This window comes from Balaenoptera borealis (genome assembly GCF_965194805.1).
Source record: "Balaenoptera borealis genome assembly, chromosome: 3".
Classification (NCBI taxonomy): domain Eukaryota; kingdom Metazoa; phylum Chordata; class Mammalia; order Artiodactyla; family Balaenopteridae; genus Balaenoptera; species Balaenoptera borealis.
The window spans coordinates 70,820,263-70,846,832 of NC_138866.1; the positions used below are offsets into that span (position 1 = coordinate 70,820,263).

A 26,570-nucleotide genomic window follows, 5' to 3' on the forward strand; every position below is an offset into this window, starting at 1 on the left:
GGAGAAGTCCCACCTCACAACCAGCTCCAGCTCTAGACACTCCATCTCCAGACATATCAACTACCAGGAGGATAGCTGCCAGCAAACGCTGAGGAAAGAAGTGATTTGCATCCATGTCAAATCCAGCTATCTCACCAATGTTACTGGGTACACACAGTCTGCATAGGGATGCTCCTACATAAGAACACCAGTTCAATACAACAATAAGTCACTGTATCACCTAAATACATAAAGGCAGAGAAAACTAAGCAAACGAAAAGGCAGAGGAACTGCTCTCAATTGAAAGAGCAAGAGAAAACCTCTGAAAAATAAATAATGAAATAGAAATAAACAATTTAACAGATAGAGAATTCAAGGCATTGGCAATAAAAATGTTAACTGATTTAGGGAAAAGAATAGACCTACACAGTGATAATTTTAAGAAGGAACTAGAAAATATAAAAAAGACCCAATTGGAAATGAAAAATTTAATAGCTGAAATAAAAAACACAATAGAAGGAATGAAGAGCAGACTAAGTGATACAGAAGAAGGCTTAAGTGATCTGGAAGAGAGAATAATGGAAATTACCAAACCAGGACAGCAAAAGAAAAACAAATTTTTAAAAATGAAAAACAGTCGATCTCTGTGACACCATTAAGTGTGCCAACATTCACCTTATAGAGGGTCCAGAAGAAGAAGAGAGAAGAAAAGAGGTGATTGAAATAAATTTGAGGAAATTATGGCTGAAAACTTTCCAAAGGTGAGGAAGGAAACAGATCTCCAGGTACAGGAAGCACAGACGGTACCATACAGGAAGTGCAGAGGGTACCAAACAAGACAAACACAAAGAGAACCACATCAGACATATCATAGGAGATTGGTTCAAGATGGCAGAGTAGAAGGACATGCACTCACTCCCTCTTGTGAGAGCAGTGGAATCACAACTAACTGCTGAACAATCATCAACGGTAAGACACTGGAACTCACTAAAAAACATGCCCCACATCCAAATACAAAGGAGAAGCCACAATGAGATGGTAGGAGGGGCACAATCACAATAAAATCAAATCCCATAACCACTGGGTGGGTGACTCAAAAACTGGAGAACAATTGTACAACAGAAGTCCATCCACTGGAGTGAAGCTTCTGAGCCCCACATCAGGCTTCCCAACCTGGGGGGTCTAGCAATGGGAGGGGGAATTCCCAGAGAATCAGACTTTGATGGCCAGCGGGATTTCATGGCAGGACGTTGACAGGACTGGAGGAAACAGAGACTCCACTATTGGAGGGCACACACAAAGTAGTATGCACATCTGGACCCAGAGGGAAGGAGCAGTGACGCCCTAGGAGACTGAACCAGACATACCTGCTGGTGTTGGAGGGTTGCCTGCAGAGGTGGGGGGTGGCTGTGGCTCACCGTGGGGACAAGGACACTGGCAGCAGAAGTCCTGGGAAGTACTCCTTGGCATGAGCTCTCCGGGAGTCCTCCATTAGCCCCACCAAAGAGCCTGTAGCCTCCAGTGCTGGGTCACCTCAGGCCAAACAACCAACAGGGAGGGAACTCAACCCACCCATCAGCAGACAAGCGGATCAAAGTTTTACTGAGCTCTGCCCACCAGAGCAACACCAAGCTCTACCCACCACCAGTCCCTCCCATCAGGAAGCTTGCACAAGTCTCTTAGATATCCTCATCAACCAGAGGGCAGACAGAAGAAGCAAGAAGAACTACAATCCTGCAGTCTGTGGAACGAAAACCACATTCACAGAAAGACAGACAAGATGAAAAGGGAGAGGGCTATGTACCAGATGAAGAAACAAGATAAAACCCCAGAAAAACAACTAAATGAAGTGGAGATAGGAAACCTGCCAGAAAAAGAATTCTGAATAATGATAGTGAAGATGATCCAGTACCTCGGAAAAAGAATGGAGGCAAAGATCGAGAAGATGCAAGAAATGTTCAACAAAGACCTAGAAGAATTAAAGAACAAACACCTAGAAGAATTAAAGAACAAACACCTAGAAGAATTAAAGAACAAACAAAGATGAACAATACAATAACTGAAATGAAAAATACACTAGAAGGAATCAGTAGGAGAATAACTGAGGCAGAAAAACGGAGACCTGGAAGACAGAATGGTGGAATTCACTGCCACAGAACAGAATAAAGAAAAAAGAATGAAAAGAAATGAAGACAGCCTAAGAACCTCTGGGACCCATTAAATGCACCAACATTCACATTATAGGGGTCCCAGCAGGAGAAGAGAGACAGAAAGGACACAAGAAAATATCTGAAGAGACTATGGTCAAAAGCTTCCCTAACATGGGAAAGGAAATAGCCACCCAAGTCCAGAAAGCTCAGAGAATCCCAGGTAGGATAAACACAACGAGAAACACGTTGAGACACATAATAATCAAATTGACAACAATTAAAGACAAAGAAAAATTGTTAAAAGCAACAAGGGAAAAACGAAAAATAACATAGAAGGGAACTCGCATAAGGTTAACAGCTGATTTCTCAGCAAAAACTCTACAACCCAGAAGGGAGTGGCACGGTATATTTAAAATGATGAAACGGAAGAACCTACAACGAAGATTACTCTACCCGTCAAGAATCTCATTCACATTCGATGGAGAAATCAAAAGCTTTACAGACAAGCAAAAGCTAAGAGAATTCAGCACCACCAAACCAGCTCTACAACAAATGCTAAAGGAACTTCTCTAAGTGGGAAACACAAGAGAAGAAAAGGACCTACAAAAACAAACCCAAAACAATTAAGAAAATGGTAATAGGAACATACATATCGAAAATTACCTTATGTGTGAATTGATTAAACGCTCCAACCAAAAGACACAGGCTCGCTGAATGTATACAAAAACAAAACCCATATATATGCTGTCTACAAGAGACCCACTTCAGACCTAAGGAAACATACAGACTGAAAGTGAGGAGATGGAAAAAGATATTCCATGTAAATGTAAATCAAAAGAAAGCTGGACAGGCAATACTCATATCAGATAAAAGAGACTTTAAAATAAAGAATGTTACAAGAGACAAGGAAGGACACTACATAATGATCAAAGGATCAATCCAAGAAGAAGATATAACAATTGTAATTATTTATGCACCCAACATAGGAGCACCTCAATAAATAAAGCAAATGCTAACAACCATAAAAGGGGAAATCAACAGTAACACAATAATAGTAGGGGACTTTAACAACCCACTTTCATCAATGGACAGATCATACAAAATGAAAATAAATAAGGAAACACAAACTTTAAATGACACAAAAGACCAGATAGATTTAATTGATATTTATAAGACATTCCATATGAAAACAGCAGATTACACTTTCTTCTCAAATGCACATGGAATATTCTCCAGGATAGATCACATCTTGGGTCACAAATCAAGCCTCAGTAAATTTAAGGAAACTGAAATCATATCAAGCATCTTTTCTGACCACAACGCTATGAGATTAGAAATCAATTACAGGGGAAAAAATGTAAAAAACACAAACACATGGAGGTTAAACACTATGTTACTAAATAACCAAGAAGTCACTGAAGAAATCAAAGAGGAAATCAAAAAATACCTATAGACAAATGACAATGAAAACACGATGACCCAAAACCTATGGGATGCAGCAAAACCAGTCTAAGAGGGAAGTTTATAGCAATACAATCCTACCTCAAGAAACAAGAAAAATCTCAAAAAAACAATCTACCTTACACCTGAAGGAACTAGAGAAAGAAGAACTAACAAAACCCAAACTTAGTAGAAGGAAAGAAAATATAAAGATCAAAGCAGAAATAAATGAAATAGAAACAAAGAAAACAATAGCAAAGATCAATAAAACTAAAAGCTGGTTCTTTGAGAACATAAACAAAATTGATAAACCTGTAGCCAGTCTCATCAAGAAAAAGAGGGAGAGGACTCAAATCAATAAAATTAGAAATGAAAGAGGAGAAGTTACAACAGACACCACAGAAATACAAAGAATCATAAGAGACTACTGCAAACAACTCTATGCCAATAAAATGGACAACCTGGAAGAAATGGACAAATTCTTAGAAAGGTATAACCTTCCATGACTGAACCAGGAAGAAATAGAAAATATGAACAGACCAATCACAAGTAATGAAATTGAAACTGTAATTAAAAATCTTCCAACAAACAAAAGTCCAGGACCAGACGGCTTCACAGGTGAATTCTATCAAACATTTAGAGAAGAGCTAACACCCATCCTTCTCAAACTCTTCCAAAAAATTGCAGGGGAAGGAACGCTCATTCTACAAGGCCACCATCACCCTGATACCAAAACCAGACAAAGATACTACAAAAAAGGAAAATTACAGACCAATATCACTGATGAATATAGATGCAAAAATCTTCAACAAAACACTAGCAAACAGAATCCAACAACACATTAAAAGATTCATACACCATGATCAAGTGGGATTTATCCCAGGCATTCAAGGATTCTTCTATATACACAAATCAATCAATGTGATACACTATACTAACAAATTGAAGAATAAAAACCATATGATTATCTCAATAGATGCAGAAAAAGCTTTTGACAAAATTCAACACTCATTTATGATAAAAAGTCTCCAGAAAATGGACCTAGAGGCAACCTACCTCAACATAATAAAGGTCACATATGACAAACCCACAGCAAACATGATTCTCAATGTTGAAAAACTGAAAGCATTCCCTCTAAGATCAGGAATAAGACAAGGTTGTCCAATCTCACCACTATTATTCAACAGTTTTGGAAGTCTTAGCCACAGCAATCAGAGAAGAAAAATAAATAAAAGGAATCCAAATCGGAAAAGAAAAAGTAAAGCTGTCACTGTTTGCAAATGACATGATACTACACACAGAAAATCCTAAAGATGCCACCAGAAAACTACTAGAGCTAATCAGTGAATGTGATAAAGTTGCAGGATACAATATTAATGCACAGAAATCTCTTGCATACCTATACACTAACAACAAAAGATCAGAAAGAGAAATTAAGGAAACAATCCCATTCACCATTGCAACAGAAGAAATAAAATACCTAGGAATAAACCTATCTAAGGAGGCAAACAACCTGTACTCAGTAAACTATAAGACACTGATGAAAGAAATCAAAGATGACACAAACAGATGGAGAGATATACCATGTTCTTGGACTGGAAGAAGCAATATTGTGAAAATAACTATACTACCCAAAGCCATCTACAGATTCAGTGCAATCCCTATCAAATTACCAATGGCATTTTTTACAGAAATAGAACAAAAAATTTGAAAATTTGTATGGAGACACAAAAGACTCCGAATAGCCAAAGCAATTTTGAGAAAGAAAAATGGAGCTGGAGGAATCAGGCTCCCTGACTTCAGACTACACTACAAAGCTACAGTAATCATGGCAATATGTTACTGACACAAAATCAGAAATATAGCTCAATGGAACAGGATAGAAAGCCCAGAGATAAACCCACACACCTATGGTCAACTAATCTATGACAAAGGAGGCAAGGATTTACAATGGAGGAAAGACAGTCTCTTCAATAAGTGGTGCTGGGAAAACTGGACAGCTACATGTAAAAGAATGAAATTAGAACACTCCCTAACACCATACACAAAAATAAACTCAAAGTGGATTAGAGACCTAAATGTAAGACCGGACACTATAAAACTCTTAGAGGAAAACACAGGAAGAACACTCTTTGACATAAATCACAGCAAGATCTTTTTTGATCCACCTCCTAGAGTAAGGGAAATAAAAACAAAAATAAACAAATGGGACCTAATGAAACTTCAAAGCTTTTGCACAGCAAAGGAAACCATAAACAAGACAAAAAGACAACCCTCAGAATGGGAGAAAATATTTGCAAATGAATCAATGGACAAAGGATTAATCTCCAAAATATATAAACAGCTAATGCAGCTCAATATTAAAACAAACAAACAACCCATTCAAAAAATGAGCAGAAGATCTAAATAGACATTTCTCCAAAGAAGACATACGGATGGCCAAGAGGCACATGAAAAGCTGCTCAACATCACTAATTATTAGAGAAATGCAAATCAAAACTACAATGAGGTATCATCTCACACCAGTTAGAATGGGCATCATCAGAAATTCTACAAACAACAAGCGTTGGAGCAGGTGTGGAGAAAAGGGAACCCTCGTGCACTGTTAGTGGGATTGTAAGTTGATACAGCCACTACGGAGAACAGTACGGAGGTTCCTTAAAAAACTAAAAATAGAATTACCATATAACCCAGCAATCTGACTACTGGGCATATACCCAGAGAAAACCATAATTCAAAAAGACACATGCACTCCAATGTTCATTTCAGCACTATTTACAATAGCCAGGTCATGGAAGCAACCTAAATGCCCATCAACAGACGAATGGATAAAGAAGTTGTGGTACATATATACAATGGAATATTATTCAGCCATAAAAAGGAATGAAATTGGGTCATTTGTAGAGACGTGGATGGACCTGGAGACTGTCATACAGAGTGAAGTCAGAAAGAGAAAAACAAATATCGTATATTAACGCATATATGTGGAATCTATAAATATGGTACAGATGAACTGGTTTGCAAGGCAGAAAGAGAGACAAAGATGTAGAGAACAAACATATGGACACAAAGTGGGGAAAGCAGGAGGGGGGTGGTGGTGGTGGGATGAATTGGGAGATTGGGATTGACATATATACCCTAATATGTATAAAATAGTTAATAAGAATCTGCTGTATTAAAAAATTAAATTAAAAGAAAAGACATATCATAATCAAAATTACAAAAGTTAAAGAGAGAATTCTAAAGGCAGCAAGAGAAAGAAAAAAAAAACAATTAGTCATATACAAGCATATCCCCATAAGGCTATCAGGTGAGAAACTTTGCAGGTCAGAAGGGAGTGGCATGATATATTCAAAGTGCTGAAAGGGAAAAGCCTGTAACCTGGGACACTCTACCCAGAAAGGTTATCCTTTAGAACAAAGGTAGTGATAAAAAACTTCTCAAACAAGCTGAAAATAAGAGTCATCAATACTAAACCTGCCATAAAAGAAATGTTAAAGGATCTTCACTAATTGTTAAAGAAGTAAGAATACATAGAAAAGGGAAAATCCCACTAGGAAAGGCAAATATATAGTAAGGAGTGAGGATCAGTTGTTTAAATATGCCAGAAAAAATGTTAAAAGCAAAAATCTGTAAAAGCAACTATAACTACAATAAACAATTAAGGAATAAACATGAAGATATACAATATGACTTTGAAAACACAAAATGTGGGGGAAGGGAACTAAAAACATAGATCTTTTAGAATGTGTTTGAACTTAAATGTCTACCAGTTTAAAACAAGTAGACATAGTTATAGGTCAACATATATGAACCTCATAGTAATGCCAAATCTAAAACCTATAATAGCTATACAAAAACTAAAAAGAAAGGAACACTAGCATATACTAAAGAAAATCATCAAACCACAAGGGAAGAAACAAAGAGAAGAATAAATGAACAGAGAAGAACTACAAAAACAACTGGAAAACAAGTAATAAAAAGCAATAAGTGTGTACCTATCAATAATTACTTTAAACATCAATGGACGAAATGCTTCAATCAAAAGACATAGGGTGGCAGACTGGATAAAAAAAAAAAAGAAAAAGAAAAAGACCCTTCTATATGTTGCCTACAAGAGACTCACTTCAGAAAGACACAAGAGACTGAAAGTGAGGGGATGGAAAAAGATATTTCATACAAACGAAACTACAAGAAAGTGGAGGTAGTAATATTCATATCAGGCAAAGTAGACTTTAAAGCAAAGGCTATAACAAAAGACAAAGAAGGGCATTATATAATGAAAAAGGGATCAACACAAGAGTATATTACACTCATTAAAATAGGTGCACCCAATACAGGAACACCTAAATATATAAAGCAAATACTAACAGACATAAAGGGAGACATTGACAATAATAAAATAATGTTAGGAAATTTTAACACCCGACTTACATCAATAGACAGATCATTCAGACAGAAAATCAATAAGGCAACTGTGGTCTTAAATGACACAACAGACCGTTGGACTTAACACATATCTATAGGACACTACATCCCAAAACAGCAGAATACATATTCTTTTCAAGTACCTATGGAACATCTCCAGGATAGATCACATCTAGGCCGCAAAAGAAGTCTCAGCAAATTTAAGAAGACAGAAATTATATCAAGCATTTTTTCCAGCAACAATGGTATGAAACTAGAAATCAATTACAGAAAGAAAAATGGGAAAAGAACAAACATGCGGAGACTAAACAGCATGTTACTAAAACCTCAATGGGTCACTGAAGAAATCAGAGGATATCAGAAAATACCTTGAGATTAATGAAAATGGAAACATAATTTTGCAAAATCTATGGGATACAGCAAAAGTTTAAGTTCCTAAGAGGGAAGTTTACAGCAATACAAGCCTTTCTCAAAAAACAAGAAAAATCTAAAATAAGCAACCTAACCTACCTCCTAAAGAAAAAGAACAAAGCCCAAAGTCAGCAGAAGAAAGGAAATAAGAAAGATCAGAGAGGAAATAAGTAACATAGAGGTGAAAATACAGTAGAATAGATGAATGAAAACAAGAGCTGGTTTTTTTGAAAAGGTAAGTAAAACTGATAAACCTTTAGACAGATTCACCAAGAAGAAAACAGACAGGATCTAAATAAACAAAATAAGAAATGAAAAAGAAGAAATAACAACCAATGCCACAGAGATACAAAATATCATAAGAGAATACCATGAACAGTTATATGCCAACAAACTGGGCAACCTAGAAGAAATGGACAAATTTCTAGAAACATAAACCTGCCAAGACTGAATCAAGGAGAAACAGACAATTTGCACAGACCAATCACTAGTAACAAAATTGAACTTGTGATTAAAAAAAAAAAATTCCCAGCAAAGAAAAGTTCAAACTCAGATGACAGGAGAATGCTGCCAAGCATATAAAGTACAGCTAATACCTATCTTTCTCAAAGTATTTCAAAAATTGAAGAGGATGGAACACTCCCAAATTCATTTTACAAGGCCACCATTACCCTGATACCAAAATCAAAGACAACAATAAGAACAAAAATTACAGGCCAATATCTTTGATGAATACAGATGCAAAATTCCTCAACAAAACATTAGCAAACCCAATCTAACAATATATAAAAAGGATCATACACCATGATCAAGTTGGATTTATTCCAGGTACTCAAAGATGGTTCAATATTTGCAAATCAATCAATGTGATCCATCACATTAACAAAAGGAAGGATAAAAATCACATGGTCATTTCAATAGACTCAGAAAAAGCATTTGACAAAATTCAACATCTATTCATGATTAAAACTCTCAACAAAGTAGGAATAGAGGGAACATAACTCAACATAATAAAGACCATTTATGACAAACCCACAACTAACATCATGCTCAACAGTGAAAAGCTGAAAGCCTTTTCTTTAAATTCAGGAACAAGAAAAAGGATGCCCACCCTTGCTACTTCTACTCAACACAGTATTGGAAGTCTTAGCAACAGCAATCAGACAAGAGAAAGAAATAAAAGGCATCCAAATTGGAAGGGAAGTAGTAAAACTGTCACTATTTGCAGATGACATGGTACCTTATATAGAAAACCCTAAAGTACCTGTGCAAAAACTATTAGAACTAATAAATGAATTCCAGAGAGTTGCAGGATAAAAGATTAATACACAGAAATCTGTTGCTTTTCTACATGCTAATAATAAACTATCAGAAAGAGAATGTAAAAAAAAAAAATCCTTCATCCAAAAGAATAAAATAACTAGGAATAAACTTAACCAAGGAAGTGAAAGACATGTAGTCTAAAAACTATAAAACACTGATGAAGGAAATTGAAGATGATACAAATAAATGGAAAGATAACCCCATACTCTTGGATTGGAAGAATTAATATTGTTAAAATGGCCATACTACCCAAAGCAATCTACAGATTTAATGCAGTCCCTATCAAAATACCCAAGACATTTTTCACAGAACTAAAACAAATAATCCTAAAATTCATATGGAGCCACAAAGATAACAAATTGTCAAAGCAATCTTGAGAAAACAAAACAAAGCTGGAGGTATCATCCTCCCAGAATTCAGAGTATACTACAAAGCTACAGTAATCAAAACAGTAAGGTACTGGTACAAAAACAAACACATAGATCAACAGAACAGAATAGACAGCCCAGAAATAAATCCACACACTGATGGTCAATTAATCATCAACAAAGAAGGCACAAATATACAATGGAGAAAAGACAGTCTCTTTGATAAGTGGTTCTGGGAAAACTGGCCAGCTACATGTAAAGGATTGAAACTAAAACATTCTCTAACACCATATACAAAAATGTACTCAAAGTGGATTAAAGACACAAATGTAAGTCCTAAAACCATAAAATTCCTAGAAGAGAACTTAAGCAGAACTCTTTGACATAAATAATAGCATTATTTTTTTGGTCCATCTCCTAAGGCAAAAGAAATAAAAGCAAAAATAAAAAATGGGACCTAATTAAACTTAAAAACTTTTGCACAGCAAAGGAAACCAATGACAAGACAAAAAGACAACCTACAAATTGGGAGAAAATATTTGCAAACAATATGACTGCCAAGGGTTAATATCCAGAATATATAAACAGCTTATACAACTTAACATCAAAAAAACAAACAACCCAATCAAAAACTGAGCAAAAGACCTGAATAGACATTTTTCCAGAGAAGACATGCAGATGGCTAACAGGCACATGAAAATATGCTCGATATCACTAATTATTAGAGAAATGCAAATCAAAACTACAATGAGCTATCACCTCACACCTGTTAGAATGGCTACCATCAAAAAGTCTACAATAAAAAATGTTGGTGAGGATGTGGAGAAAGGGGTACCCTTGCACACTGTTGGTGGGAATGTAAATTGTTGCAGCCACTATGGAAAACATTACAGAGGTTCCTCAAAAACTGAAAATAGAACTACCATATGATCCAGCAATTCCACTCTTGGGTATGTATCTGAAATAAACTGAAAACACTAATTTGAAAAAATACATTCACCCCAATATTCTTAGCAGCACTATTTACAATAGCCAAGATACGGAAGCAACCTACTGTACATCAACAGATGAGTGGATAAAGAAGATGTGGTATGTATGTGTAGACACACACACACCCACGCACACACAATGGAATATTACTCTGCCATAAAAAAGAATGAAATTCTGCCATTTGCAGCAATGTGGATGGACCTAGAAAACATTATGCTTAGCGAAATAAGTCAGACAGAGAAAGACACATACTGTATGACATCACTTTCATGTGGAATCTAAAAAATAAAATAAATGAAAGTATACAGCAACACAGAAACAGACTTGCATCATATCTTTTCTCACATGTCACTTTCACCATGAGGCCTTCTATGGCCATCCCATTTATATCCAAACCTCCATAATGCATACATCCTTTTCAATATTCATTTTTCCTTAGCAGTTGATACTAATATTCTATATATTTAAAATATTTATTATTTGGCTCTCCACTGTAATATTAATTCTAGAAGGACAGATGCAAAGAATAAGAGTATTTTGGGGAAAACAAAATACTTGCAAGCAGAGGAAGAGCAAAGCAAACATTTTTCCCAAGCTCTGTTATCCCCGAAGAAATGTGCCTAGGCCGGGTGTGGCTAGACTGCATGCCCTATAGCAGACGTGCAGCAGAGTAGAACACTTACCCCTGTAGTACTCTACACATTTATAGTGGCAGGGAGAGAAAACAGCTTTGTATGCAGCAGTGGAAACTTCTGGTCAAGAAAGTAGACTTCTAACTTTCTCTTAAAACCTACATGGAGTTATTGAAGATTTTAAGGGAAAAGACACGATCAGACTTGCCTTTTAGATAGTATGCTTTATTACAGTGTGGAGAAGTTGGTCAGAGTAGCTAATGTTAGCAGTTCTTCTTGCCACTCTCTCAACCTTCTGAGAAACTGGCTAAGACCCTCGCTAGGTTAAGGAATTTGGCTGGTCAAGACGTCAGTAAACCTTAGGTAGTTCAGGAAGACACTTGGCTCCATTAGCTGTAAGGAATATGCTTGAGTGTTGCCCAATGCAGTCATTATGTGCAAGGCAGAAAGAACAGGAATTACAATATAATTTCTTTTACTTTATTCCAATTTTTAAAAATTATAGTAGACAAATCAGGAAAAACTCCTTTTCACATTGTAAATCTAAGGAGACTAATCAAAAATCTTTGCTAGCTGTTATAATTTGCTTTTTACAAGATTGTAATAAAATATAATTCCTCTCTACAAGGGCTCTAAAAGTATGAAAACATAGTAAAACCTTTTATGGAGTAAGAATTTTAAAAGAATCTTGGCTTTCTTGAATCTTCTCATTTCTAGATCAGCACTATTCATTAGAGATATAATGTGAGACACAGGTACACATGTAATTTAAATTTGTGTGCATAAAAAATTAAAAAGAAGCAGATGAAATTAGGTTAATAATATATGTATGTACCCTAATATATCTAAAATAATACCATTTCAACATGTAATCAGTATAAATAATTATTAAATATGGCACCTTGCACTTTTTTTCATGATAGACTTCAAAATCTGGTGTGTATTTTACACTCATATCACATCTCAGTTCAGAGCAGCCACACTTCAAGTGCTCAACAGCATCATTTGGCTGGACAACGCAGTTCTATATCATTTTTGAGAGAAAACATTGATAAAATGAGGACAGAGAAGAAATGTTTACTGAGTACCTTACTGTCAAGCAGACTGTACCAGTTAATTTCTACATTGATTTAAAATGTAATCCCCACAAAACAGGTGAGGTAGCTCTTAATATCCTCATATTTCAGGTGAAAAAGACTGCCACTCAAGGTTTAACAAACTTCTCAAAAAGTCATCTAGCTAATAAGCCTATCTGGCCCCAAGATACCCTCTTTCCACACTTTTTTGCTTGCTCAAAGCAGGTATCTTTACTGAATTTTCATTATTAATAAATGCTTAAGCTATAGTAAATATTACCAAATGCCTGAATTGTTAACCATTAAGGTAGGGAAAGAGGAAACTGTATTCATTTTCTTTATTATTTCAAAGGACATGCATACAATACCATTACATCACTAAAAAATGTAATTTGGGATCCACTAATTTGCATATTTCAAGACATGTTTTTCACATAGGTAATAAATTTGGAATCTCTAAAATGATATCTAAACCTGGTGCTTGTCAGCTTCTGTCATTTATCAAATCTTTTTTTTTTTTTTTTCACAAACTTTGAACTTCTTGGTCTTGGTTATGAAGGACATGTGAATATGACAGTGTCAAGGTCTGACATGACTGAAGAAAATGTTTGTTCTGATTTGCTGTGCATGAAAAATATTAATCCCACAACATGTAGGCCTACATTTACAAGCCATTGCAAATTGATGCTCTGCATATTTTGGTCACAGCTAATTCTGACAGATGAATGTAAAATTGGCCATGCAGCATTAGCAAGATAAAAAAAAAGTAATTGTTGTACTTAGTTTGCTGTTTGAATTTGATACCTACTACTAGTTGAGAATTGTTTTATTTTGATAACCTGCCAATGATTAAAATTTTTTAAGAGTTTATAAAATGTTTTACGCTCTGATTGAAAGACAAGAAAATAATTTCTTTCAAAAGTATAAAATTCCAAATACTATTGTTGTGAAAGAATAGATTATAAAAATGAAGCTATTTTTAAAGTAGAGATTGATTTAGTCCTACAGAAAAAATGGCACATGCATCATAATAGATAGGTAAAGATAATTTCATAAAAATAGTCTATCTAACATGGAAAATTTTTTTATAGTTTTATCTAGTTATATGATTTCAGCAAAACTGAAATACAGTATATATATATGTGTGTGTGTGTATATGTGTGTGTGTGTGTATATATATATATATATATATATATATGTGATAGGAAGTTCAAATAAATAAAAACCAATATGAAAAATCTTTATTTTCGTTAACTCAGTAAATTACTAACTAATGAATAATTCATATACTCTTACTGATGAACTGAAGTTCACTTTTTCTTGAAAACACTACTGATTTTCTATACTTTGGTTTCTTTTTAAAATTATGATTATTTAAATTTTTTGATGTACTGAGATGATGTTATCTGTAAACAGCATGGCTCACTGATAAGAATCCAGGATTCAATCTGAAGACCTGGACTTGAGATGGTTTTTGGTTGTATACCAGTTTTGTCATGAAAATAAGACAATACAGAATTTGACATAACTATAAATGTTTGAGTTGTATAAAATCTGTGATTTTTATAAATCAAATATTAGCTGAATCTCAGTAAAGAAAAGAATAAGAAATGAAAATGTTAATTTCAGTATAACCATACTTTGTTAGTTTAAACCTAAACTAGTTAATATAAAGCAATTAAATAAGAACAATGATAGTGTTTCTGGAAATTTTTAAATTACAGTTATGGATGATTCATAGTAGCTTCAATCTCAATATTCAATTAATTTCTAAATTTTATTTTGGTTAACAATTATAAGAAAATCCTGATTCACATAGAAAATTAGTTTCTAAATGTAACAGCTTTGAATGGCCTGCCTTGCAATCTCATGACACACTTGATCATGAGTAATCCGTAAATATGAAAGAGGATTCATAGGAAATTATTTCAAAGTTGAATTATTACAAGGTATAATATAATAGTACTTAAGAGCATAATGTTTGAAGTCTGAAAGGCCAGGGACTAGAGTTCTGCTTCCCTTATTTAATTTTTCACCTTGACCTCTTTAAACCTTTTTCTTGAGATGTAAATTAGAAATAGTAATCATGTCTACCTGATAGGATGTTAAGTAAGATGATATTTACAAATCAATTAGCTTAAAGCATGGCATATAATTAAAGCTGTGTTAATTTTTAAACAGTGTGGATAAATGGGCTGAAACAAATTTAAATCTTTATAATGAAATACTCAGTTGTCATTTTTTAAAGTTCAGATAACGTGCTAATTTTTGTTAAATTTTCCCTCAAAATTTCAAAACAAATTTCTTCTCTCTATGTCAAGTGACTTACAAAGTAATAAAATGCTTTATATTCACATACAGCACAAAAACAAGCAAATGGGGAGCTCTAAAACATTTTTTCTCTTGTCCAGTTGAATTGTAAAGATTTCATGTTATGTCAGCCTATAAGCTAATTACTCAGGTAACTTGTATGCACATTCTTGTATTCTCTCAGCTTTATTTTCAGACAATGTACTAATTGTATTTTCCTAGCTCCCTACTAATCTAATTGTTGCACTATAATAGAATGTCATTTAATAAGTGCATTTTCAGCATAAGATTCAAATTGTGTTTGCATACATTTTTGATAGCATTAAGCTGTTTCATTTATTCTGAAAGAATTTGAAAGCCTTATTTTTATGTTCACTTTGTTTTGCTTCAAATGATGTTGTAACTTGGCAGAGATTGTGGAACTCTTTTCAGAATTTCACTGCATAAACACACTGAGGATTTGAGTAATTTTAGTTGCCACAAAAATGATCCCAAACAAAAATAACTTCTCTTTAACTTTCTTGTCATATTTTCTATGACAAGAAGTTTCTGTCTTTAAATTTCTAGTGATTTTATAGAAGAATTTCTGGCATAATGTTTTCTTTTTCTGTTTTTGTTAAGGTGGATGACATCAGTTGAATAATCTTAATATAATACATGTTATTTCATCTTAAACCAGATCAATCTCATCACTAGATTCTTTCCAAATTTTTCATTTTTTACCAATAATTTTAGTTTCAAGAGTAATTTTAATACATTTGAAAAAATAATAGTTATAAATGTAAAAGTTATACAAGAATGCAAAGCTTATAATTACACTATTATGAACAGTTACAGAAGAATCAAAAATTTAAAATAAGTGCTAAAACTATTTGAATACTATTTGTATTAGAGTTCTCCAGAAACCTGGAATCAGTAGGATAATTTATAGGTACAGATAGAGATAGAGATAGATTATAAGGAACTAGTTCCTGTGATTATGGAGACTGACAAGTCCAAATATCTGCAGGGTGAGTTGGCAACCTTGAGACCCAGGAGAGCTAATAGTGTAGGTTCCATTCTGAAGACAGGCTGGCTAAACACCCTGGAAGAGCTGATGTTTCAGTTTGAGTCAGGCTTTCAGCTGATTGAATGAGACCCACTCACATTATAGAGGGTATTCTGCTTTACTCAGTCTGCCCATTTAAGTGTAATCTCATCCAAAAACACCCTCACAGAAACACCCAGAAGAATGCCTGACTAAATATCTGTGCACCCTGTGGCCTAGTCAAGTTAATCATAAAATTAATCATCACACCATGTTATACACATAATTTGTTATATCATTATTTGCCACTGCACAAAAAAATACCACCCTATGATTCGAGTCTGCACCAGCAGGTATGCCTGAGCCTTGCCTGGCATTTAACTGAGTGCAAAAGCATGCAAACATGCTATAACAGTATTCTCCCTTTCACAGTTCACAATTCTTGGCATGCAGGGGTCTGAATCTTTTTGGTACCATTAAATTATATTGCAATGATTCAATGAAAAGTTTTAAATATGAGCATAGAGATAACATAACAAGCTTTTTCTAATATATGTAAAAAATGAGTTAACCTGGCAAAACACGTTAACTGATAGTCTCTGATGTTTTAAATTCAACATATAATACCCTTGATATGTTGTGCTGCTTTATTTGTAAAGTTATATTCTATTTAATTTTCACTAACTTATGCAGAATTTGAGCTTTCTTTGTACTAGTCCCTAGCAGCCACTTTTTGCTTATATTTATGGGTCACAGATCGTTGCTTGAGAAAGAAGCACTTTGAACATCAACTCTCTAAAATTCATTGTAAAATATCCATGAAACCTTCTGGAAATAAGAATTTTTCATATAATAATAAGTAACAAACATATTCTAGATTCTGGTAGGAATTTAAACAATCCTCCACTGATAGTTTGTGATTAAAAATCAGTGCCTGTCTGGAATCCTGTCCTTTCTACTTATTTTCTGTTTTCCCTCCAGTAGTTGGGTTTCTGAGTATATTTGATAAAATCATTGTGCCAATTCAACAGTCATACAGGAGCCCTCTCTACCCATTAACTTTTTGGCTTCAGACCCTATATTGGTAAAGCAAACTACCTCAGGGCATATGTACATTCTGCAGTTTTAGTGTCCTTCAAAAGCACATCAAACAGAAGCATTTTTTTGGTCTCAGGCTCTTTCAGAAAATTTAGAACACAAATCATATCTCTTGTCTGCCCACCATATTTTTGGCCTTTGATTCCTTCCTGCAACCTGAGTAAACCTAGAAGGTTTCATCGTATTTTACTTAGAAAGAAATCAGTTTGACATCTAAACCCAGACAAGGGTTCTTAATCCCTGGGTACCTTTCATATGTATGCAAAATTTTATACATATGTGCATGTATACATATTTTCCTGGGTAGAGAGTCTGTAGCATTCATTGAGTCTTAACTATGTTCTTCATTCCAAATAGGTAAAGCCATTGAACCATTAAGAAGAACCTAAGTTTCACCAATTTCCTTCTGTATTAGTGTTCTCCAGACTTCCTCAGAGAAACAGAACACACACATACAGAGAATGAGTTAGAGATTTTAAGCAATTGGCTCATGTGATTATGGGGGCTAGCAAGTCTGAGATTCACAGGTTAGGCAGTCAGGCTGGAAATTCTGGCAATAAAAGACCCTGCAATCTTGAGTTCAAAGGTAGTCTAGAAGCAAAATTTCTTTTTCTTCAGGGGACCTCAGTCTTTTCTCTTAAGGCCTTCAACTGATTGGATAAGGTCCAGCCACATAATGAAGAGTGATCTGCTTTACTCAAAGTCTACTGATATAAATATTAATCACATCTTTAAAAATGCCCTCACAGCAACATCTAGACAGATATTTGATCAAAAATTGGGTACCATGACCCAGCTAAGTTGACATATAAAATTAACATTCTATGCCCAGGGGCACCTTCCTGGGCACTCTCTTTCGATAGTAGTACCCTGACTCACAGTAAACATTCAATAAATATTAGCTTTATATTTGTACATTGTAGCCTACTCTTTGGCTTCAGATCTGAGAGGGAACTCGTACCATAGCTAAGCTAAAAGTAGAATGGATTACAATCTCTTTAGCCTTACTGCCCTCCGAAATCTTGCCTGAATCTCTTCATCTCTGTGCAAGAAGGAATATCATGTATGCTGTAAAACTAGTTTCCCAAGATCCACAGGTAATTTCAATAAGACCAACTAGTCTAGTTAAAGGATAACTTGACAGGAAAAAGAATGCCTATAATGAAAATGCAACAGTATAAGAAGAAAACAAATGATAGTATTTAGAAGTAAATCTTTGATGTTGGCTTCCAAATTACTAATGGATTTTCTTCCTGAAATAGGAAAATGTCATAGACTCTTGAAGACCCAGTTTTCCAAAAATTTATCCTGCTGAAATTTAAACTGAGAATCACTGCTGTTTATCAATTTCATCTTTGATTTATTGTTCATTCCCTATGAAAACAATTCTTAGGTTCAGGAGGGAAGTCAGGGAGGAGACAGATTGTAGTCAAAAGCATTTTTCCTTAAGATGAAAATATACTGTCTTTGGAGGATCTGCCCCCCACTATGGAAAACACCTGCTATAATAACTGTTATAGACAGGGGTACATCATATTCCTCAGAGATGATATGCAGACAAAAGTCTGAGATTACTTCCGCAGAAGAATCATAGAATTGTTTATAGCTGGAAAGGGTCTCAAAATTCATGATGCTCAATATCATTTAATAAAGAAATCATGGCAGCCCAAACAGCTTCAGAGCCTTGTCACAGTCACTCAGTTCTAAGAGCTATTTCAAACCTTTTCCATGCTTTCCAAACTTCTTCTGGCCTCTCTCCTCTCCCCTTCCTTTCCTCCTGAAAGATCATCTTATAGCCTTCAAATTAAACTACTATCTGTATTCCATCTCAATTTAGTTCTTTCTTGATACTCAAATATTTATCTTCCTTTACCCTTCAGGAAAAAATACACCTTTCCTTCTCAAAGCTAACCCCAATCTTTGTCTTTCCTTCTCCTCTCCCCTTCTAGGACCTGAGTATTTCAACAAGTGATCTGAAGACAGCAGCATCCGAAACATCTTTTACTTATTTAAAGTTCTCTTTTCTTGTCTCCACCTTGATATTATTGAATCAGAATTCAATAATATCAAGGTCTGGAATGAGGTCTGGAATCTGCATTTTTAGAAAAATTCTCCAGGTACTTTTTACACATACCAAAGTTTTAGAAACACTGCTCTTGACAATATCCATCAATAATTGCCTCTTTTTCTAACAAATTCAGAAGCTTCCTTTTAAGTGGCTCTGAAATTCAACTCCCATTCCTCAATATCATCTATAAATTTCACTCAGAGGTCAGTTATAATCCCCTTAATGGGCACTAAAATGGCCTTTTCCCAGTCCCTTTTCTTCCTGACCTCTCTTCAGCATGAAAGAATGTCATATCATAACACACTGAACTTCCAAAATTACAGTAAGGCACACCTGACGAAAGGAAAGAAAATGATAACATAAGCAGGAGATTTATGTGCTATTCCAGTCAATGAACCTCTGCTCCAAAACAGGCATGGGATGGGATACTTGAACCTGCTATCATCTCAATAGGTCTCTCGTAGTGTGAGCTACTGAAAACTCTTTTACATTCAACATGGTCCCTACATGAAATTCAACTATGTCTTATGGCACTGGAAAGAAAGAAGGAAGAAAGGATTTATTCCAATTTGGGGGGAAAAACTTGTGTTAAATTTTTATAGAAAAACTGTGTGTCAATATCTAATATGGTACCTTTATAATAGCTTTTATAAAATGGTTTTTTTTTATGCCATTTTCAACTTACGTCATGAATTGAGAATCTAACCCTTGAGTAAGATGAAAATTCACTGTATAATTAACTATACCCTTTATCAAACTGCTTAATTCCTTAGCCTCAACAATGTATTCTCATCTGGGTTTTCTCTTATTCTTACTGTTCCTTCTTGGATCTCCCTAACTGGTTCCTTTCTCTAAAAATGAAGGCACTTTTTAGCCCCTTCCTTCCTCCTCCTGCCTTTACTTTCTCTGGCTTCTTCCACTAATGAGTCCCACTGTAGAAGAAGACTTGTTTAGTCTCTGAATTAAGTCCAGCCAAGGGCAAAAATCTTCTAGTAACACCAACTCCATCATTAAGCAGATCTGAAATTGAGTACTACTTCCTAATGATGAAACCTAGTGGTCCAGTCAAAAAGGTCAAGATCCTGTGTTGCTCCCCCAAGCTTCCTTGTTACCTTTCAGATCCATTATTTTGGTACCTGGGGACAAAATGCTAATGCCTATGTCACTTGGAAGTCATAGGAAGTCTCTGTCCCCTCCTATGCTGACTCTGTTGACAGGTTTAAGTTTCTGCCTTGACTCTAACTCAGTGGGCTGACTTGTTGGCCTATGCTCTCTATTAGACATTGTCAGCTACTCTACTTTTAAGTTCTACCAAATTGAGGAACTGATAAAGTGGCTGATGAGATAGACCAAAGCTTGGAGAAAAAGTTCCAGTGGATCCCAGTGTAGTGACAATGGGAGCTGAGAGTAAAAGAAATTGGAGGGATGGGGAAACTTAAGGGACACTTATTTTGCAAGATTTTAGCCTTTCATAACTACCATCCAATATTAGATTGAATCTTAACAGTAACTTTTAGAATTTATGGTATGCTCTGACTTTTATTCAGAAAAGCACACACGTTTCTATGTTTGAAAATGTCAAAGAATCACTATGAAATTAGTTCTAATCAGATCCTTGCCATTAGTGAAGTGTGAATTCAGCAGCATTCAGAGGAAATGGCTTTAGGAACATAAAAGTTAATCTATCATGCTAAAAGATCATTGAAAACACTATTTCATAAGCCAAATTGATGGCAGCTATATTAACCAAAATATATTTGCAAAGGAAATTTTTAAGAAGTATATCTTTATTTCCATTAGATGAAAGTATGTATGTGCATGTCTTCACTCATACACAAGCAGATAAAATTATAGAATATTTTATAGTTGGAAAGAACTTAATTATGAAGTCCAGAACTTTCGTTTTAATAGACGAAGGTACTAAGGCCTAGTAAAGGCAGACTAAATAACCTGTCTAACATCTAGTTACTGTCATAACCAACTCTAGAGATCTTCTCCAATGCTATTTAATTTATGCAACAACTATCTATGGAATACCTTCTCTGAGTACTGAAGCAATGATAAATGGAAGGATCTTGTTCCCAAAAAGTCCACAGTACAAAGAGAAAATCATACATGCAAATAACATAACTCAAATATCAACCGCTCCAGCTTTGGGTTACCACACTTCCTTAATATTTAAAATGAACTCACTTAAGCTCCTATCATGTATATGTTGGAAATCATTGCCTTCTTTCTCATCTATTGACTTCTCTGAAGGTTCATGTTTCTCCTACTGAACTTCTGCTCCAATTTCCTGCTTTTATGATGTTGGGTGGATCATCGGAGGATGTAACTAACGGCTGACCTGTGATCTAGACCTGGACAATTAGAGGTCCCCTTACTCCCTCCCCTGTGCCTGGAATGTGTGTTCTGCTTGCCTTCCCCAGGCTAGAAGCTGCCCAAGGACACACACTTGAGATAGTTATGTAGTGTTAAGACCATCTGGATGGTATATGTGACTGAACCCAGTTAAGGCCTGTATATAAACTTTTAAGATTCTTGTGGGAGAGTATGGAAATCTATTCATCTTGTGGCCACCCAAGACAAGCCTCGAAAGTAAGTTCCATTACTTATTAAAACTGCCCCCTACCAATCTGAAGTGGTGTGCCTCTTTCTTTGGTCTCTCCCTTCCCTCTGAGCAAGGGAACCAGTATCAGATATACCTGGGAAGCTCCTGAGGAGGCTGCAAAGCAACAGATAAATTTTCATACTTACGTTTCATCTTCTGTGACCAAATCACTCTAATAGGGAAATACAGATCATTTATCTCAGATTTCCCAAAGCACCCATAAATGCAAGACCTTAATATTTAACTTAGTTTCCTAAAGAGATGGGTATAGTGAATGGGTATTAAATCAGAACTGTAGCTCTTAGGATTTTTGGTAGTAATCAATAAAAGAAAAAAAAAAATCAAACAGTCTTAAACTATTCATTCATTCAATAAACAGTTTAGTTATTGGTCCAGGCATTGGGGAATTAGTAATTAAAAAATAGTCAAATATACCTGCTCTCAGGGAGATGAATTTTTCTTGGGGGAGACAGATAATAGGCAAGTAAATAAATAAATATGTATGTGCAGTGATCATACTAGAGAGAAGATTACGGTAAGAAAGGGCACAAGATACAGTTCATCTTTTAGTTAGGGGAGTCAATGAAGAACTCACTGAAAAGGTGGAATTTAATGAGAAACCTGAAAGAACTGAGGAAGTGAGCCATGTGGAATGTGAAAGACGGGGGTTCTAGGCAGAAGTAACAACAAGTGCAGAGATGCCAAACTTGGCATGTTTGAAGTAAAGCAAGGAGGCCAGTGTGTCTTGGACAGAGTGACAGATGAAAAAAATAGTATATAAGGTGTCTGAAAGATAACTCTCTCCATATGAGCAGAGCTTCTTAGGCAAATATAAGGACTTGGGGTTTTATTCATAGTGGAAGTTTATGCCAGGAGATTGGCATGGTCTGACTGTTTACTGAACAGAGAATAGGATGGCAAGAGTGGAAGCAGAGAGGCATTTGGGAAGCTATGGCTATAATCCAGGAGAGAGATGATGTGGGTTTAGATCAGGGCAGTAGTGATGGAAATAATAAGAAGTGGTGAAATTCTGGATATATTTTGATGGAAAAGCTGACAAAATTTGCTAATGGATTAGACGTGGCTAAGAGAAAGTGGAGAACTGGGAGGATAGAGGTGCATTTAATAAAATTAGCAAGATCACAGGAGAAGTATATTTGGAAGAGGGAGAATCAAGAGTTTGGTTTAATTTAACAGTTGAGATTCTTTGGGTCATCTTACTAGAAAGACCAGATGTCTGGCAGCCTTCACGACCAATGTACAGGTCATTTGATCTTAATGACTCAGTCAAGTCATCAAAGACTTACCTTTTCCCTTCCATTTTTCCATCTCTATTATTCTCAGTCAGAGTCTTCCCATGGATGGCTCCCCATGTGGTCAAAGGATAACTACCATCAGACATTGATGCTATATGTCTTCACATGCAGTAGGACAGCCAGGGCAATTCTCACAACCATAAGACAAAAAGTCTTGAGACTGTACTGCATGGATCTTTCCTAAACTAACCCATGTACCTCAGAAAGTGTCAGGAAAAGTGTTGACTAGATTACTTTCAAATTAATCACTGTGTAAATGGTATTATGGGATAACCTTATTATTTAGACCAATTTGCTATAACTTTTGGAAGAGGACGAAAGGTTAATCCCATCTAAACCAAATGATTGCTACATAATCAGGGAAGAGTGGAAGAGTGGGCACAATGCCCACTATAAATGCATAGAAGAGCAAATGACTTAAATACTGGATGCAACTATTCTTACAAGCCCTTTGGCAATTCCCATCCTTGGGAAATCTCAATGGCTGCTTTTGTTTGTTTGTTTGTTTGTTTTGTTTTTTAATTGAGGTTCCCCTACAGAAAAGGAGTTCCATGTTACACAGCCTCCTTTCCCTGGAAATCTTTCTCATATTTCCTCTTCATACTATTTCTCGGGCTCCCTAAATCCCTCTCCCCGAGTGCTGCCACCAAAATATTCAAAATCCCTATCACTTGTCACTTTATTGTGCAGAGAAATTAGCTTCAAGCCAGTTTTGCATATATACAAATTCATTTAAGTGGCCTGTTAAATGAAAGACTGTTCACTCCAGGAGAACCTAAAGAGGTTTTGAAATTTTGGTGTTTTTCCTTTAAACACATATAGTGAGAGGGAACTATATGGATCTTTTCTAACAGATATGAATTGCCTTTAGAAAACAGAAGTAGCAAGACAGCCAGGATTACATGTGTTCACCAGAGAATTTATTTTGTTTATTGTTTCACATAGATGTTTTCCTCTCTTTTACAATAATTATTCAGTGAATCAAGAACTCAAAATAAGCTACGTACAAAGTGCTATAATAGCTAAGTAGTACAGGCATCTAACTCTGCCCAGCATGGTGATAAGAACAGGTATTCAGTATCTGATAGACAATATTGAAGCTACTGACAGTTTCCAAGAGACACAATTATATTCTAGAAAGATAACTCTAACAGTTATGGAGGAGAAGTTAGGAGGATTATATGTAAAACCAGATGCCATGCAGTCATTTAGGAAGCTACAATAGACTAGTAAAGATAGTGAGGGACTGGCCCAAAGCAGAGAAAGAAGGGTTGGAAAGAGGCCCCAATTTTAAACATAATTATGAAGTTGAATTATTATGTTGCCTCTCTAACATATCATACAAAACTCACTATAGCAATATGGGCTGATATCTTTGGAAGCATAAAGACTGAGTGAACAATTTGTTCATTTTTCCACAGCCTTTTGGATTTTGTTATTTTGCCATCTTTTTGTTGTTGTTGTTCTTCCATTAACAACACCTGAATGTTGCTTCTAGGGAAATGGTCTTTTCTCATTAAATACAATCTGTTAGATCAATCAAGAGAATCTGTTTCCCTCCATTTTCTTCAATTTAGACCAATAAGATAGATCCTCTCTGGAATCTGGTAGTGGGTGTAGGGAAGAAGAAATGAAGATGATCAGCAGCAGCACCTGATGAGACTGCATATCTGTTGTTACTACCAGGATTCCAAAAGTTGCCCTAATTCTCATCGTTCAGATTTCTCCAGTTTCCTTTAAAGTAAGCTAACCTTATATCTCCCTATACCGTCCTAAGAAATTATTTTATGCCAACATTAGCTAGGAGGGGTTTCTATTCCTTACAACAAAAAAACCTAAATAATACATGATAAAAAAGTATGCTAAAAATAAATGAGTCAAGATAAAACAATGCTCACAAAAGAAACCAGGTTTTCTAATACTCGGCATAGTGGTTTTGAACCATGCCACGCTGCCTCTAAATACTGAGTAAGAGAAAATGTTCTTCAGACATAAGAAGCATAGTATCTAATGGAAATGTGTTCTTCAATGCTAGAATAAATTATAAAGAAGGATATAGTAACTGGTTTAGATGCCATGAGACCAATGGCAAAGAACAAACTGGATATTACACATGCTAGGACTTGATCATAGCATAACCTACCTTAGCCATGTCTGAGGATTATACAAAAATAGTGAGCAAAGCTAATGCAGTCCTGGAGGTCTAGTAGTGATGGACTATATGCCAAGTTGTTGACTTCATCATCAAAACAATATGAGAGTTTCTGAGCTCTCGCTGTTTCTGCTACTGCTGCTACAAAATTCCATTTTGTGGTTTGTGGGTGAATTAAAGAAACTTCAATCAAGACTTTAAACTAGAGCTTTTGCAAATAATAAAAAGCCTAGTTGGGTAAATTTTAAATCATCTTCTTGGTTCATTGAGTATGCAAGAATAAAATTTCATGGAACCAGCAAGCTCCTTTCTGCTCAGTTTTTTGCCCGCAAGTTTAGGTGACGATCAGACTCCTGTGACTGTTCCTTGATCTTTCTGCTTCTGGGGATGAAGGAATTCTCTAATTTATCTGCTAAGTAGGGAATATGGCTCCCTCCACAGTAAAAAAAAATCAAGCTGAAATTTGCAGTACAGGAACTACTGTAAGGGGGAGGGAAGATGAATTCAAAGAGAAACAAGCCAACAAACTGAAAACTCCTGAAAGCTGACACATATCAGTGCTGAAAACATTGGCAGATTACCAGAAAGTATTTTGCCATAAGAAATTCAAGTTTAGAAGAGCTAACTTTAGAATGAGGCAAGGCAGTTAACTGGAGAAAAAACAAAAACAGAAATGGATAAAGGGGGAAAAAATATAAAGGGATAATCAGAGTTGAATTCGAGAGGAGATGTTGACAGCCCCCCTCTGTTTTAATGAGAAAAATACTGCATAAAAAGTAAAAGTTTCCTTTTCTACCTGCTGAAGAATTACTGAGAATGAAAATTCATTGTAACTAAGCAACAACATTGACGATTCTCTGATTTAGTATACTGTGGTTTAATCAACAAGATAAAATAAGAATACTGGTGGGCTTCCCTGGTGGCGCAGTGGTTGAGAGTCTGCCTGCCAATGCAGGGGACACGGGTTCGAGCCCTGGTCTGGGAGGATCCCACATGCCGCGGAGCAACTAGGCCCATGAGCCACAACTACTGAGCCTGCGCGTCTGGAGCCCGTGCTCCGCAACGAGAGGCCGCGACAGTGAGAGGCCCGCGCACCGCGATGAAGAGTGACCCCCGTTCGCCGCAACGGGAGAAAGCCCTCGCACAGAAACGAAGACCGAAAACACAGACAAGAAAAAAAAAAAAAAAAAA

At 35.6% G+C, this 26,570-nt stretch overlaps 1 long non-coding RNA gene across 1 annotated transcript in view; it reads left to right on the forward strand.

Annotated features, from left to right (window-relative positions):
- The first annotated feature begins 1,453 nt into the window (after positions 1-1,453).
- The window catches only part of LOC309625149, a 583,598-nt gene continuing 558,481 nt past the window's right edge, over positions 1,454-26,570 (forward strand). The window contains exon 1 of the long non-coding RNA XR_014242356.1: positions 1,454-19,246. This is a non-coding gene — a long non-coding RNA (uncharacterized lncRNA). The remainder of the gene's footprint in view (positions 19,247-26,570) is intronic.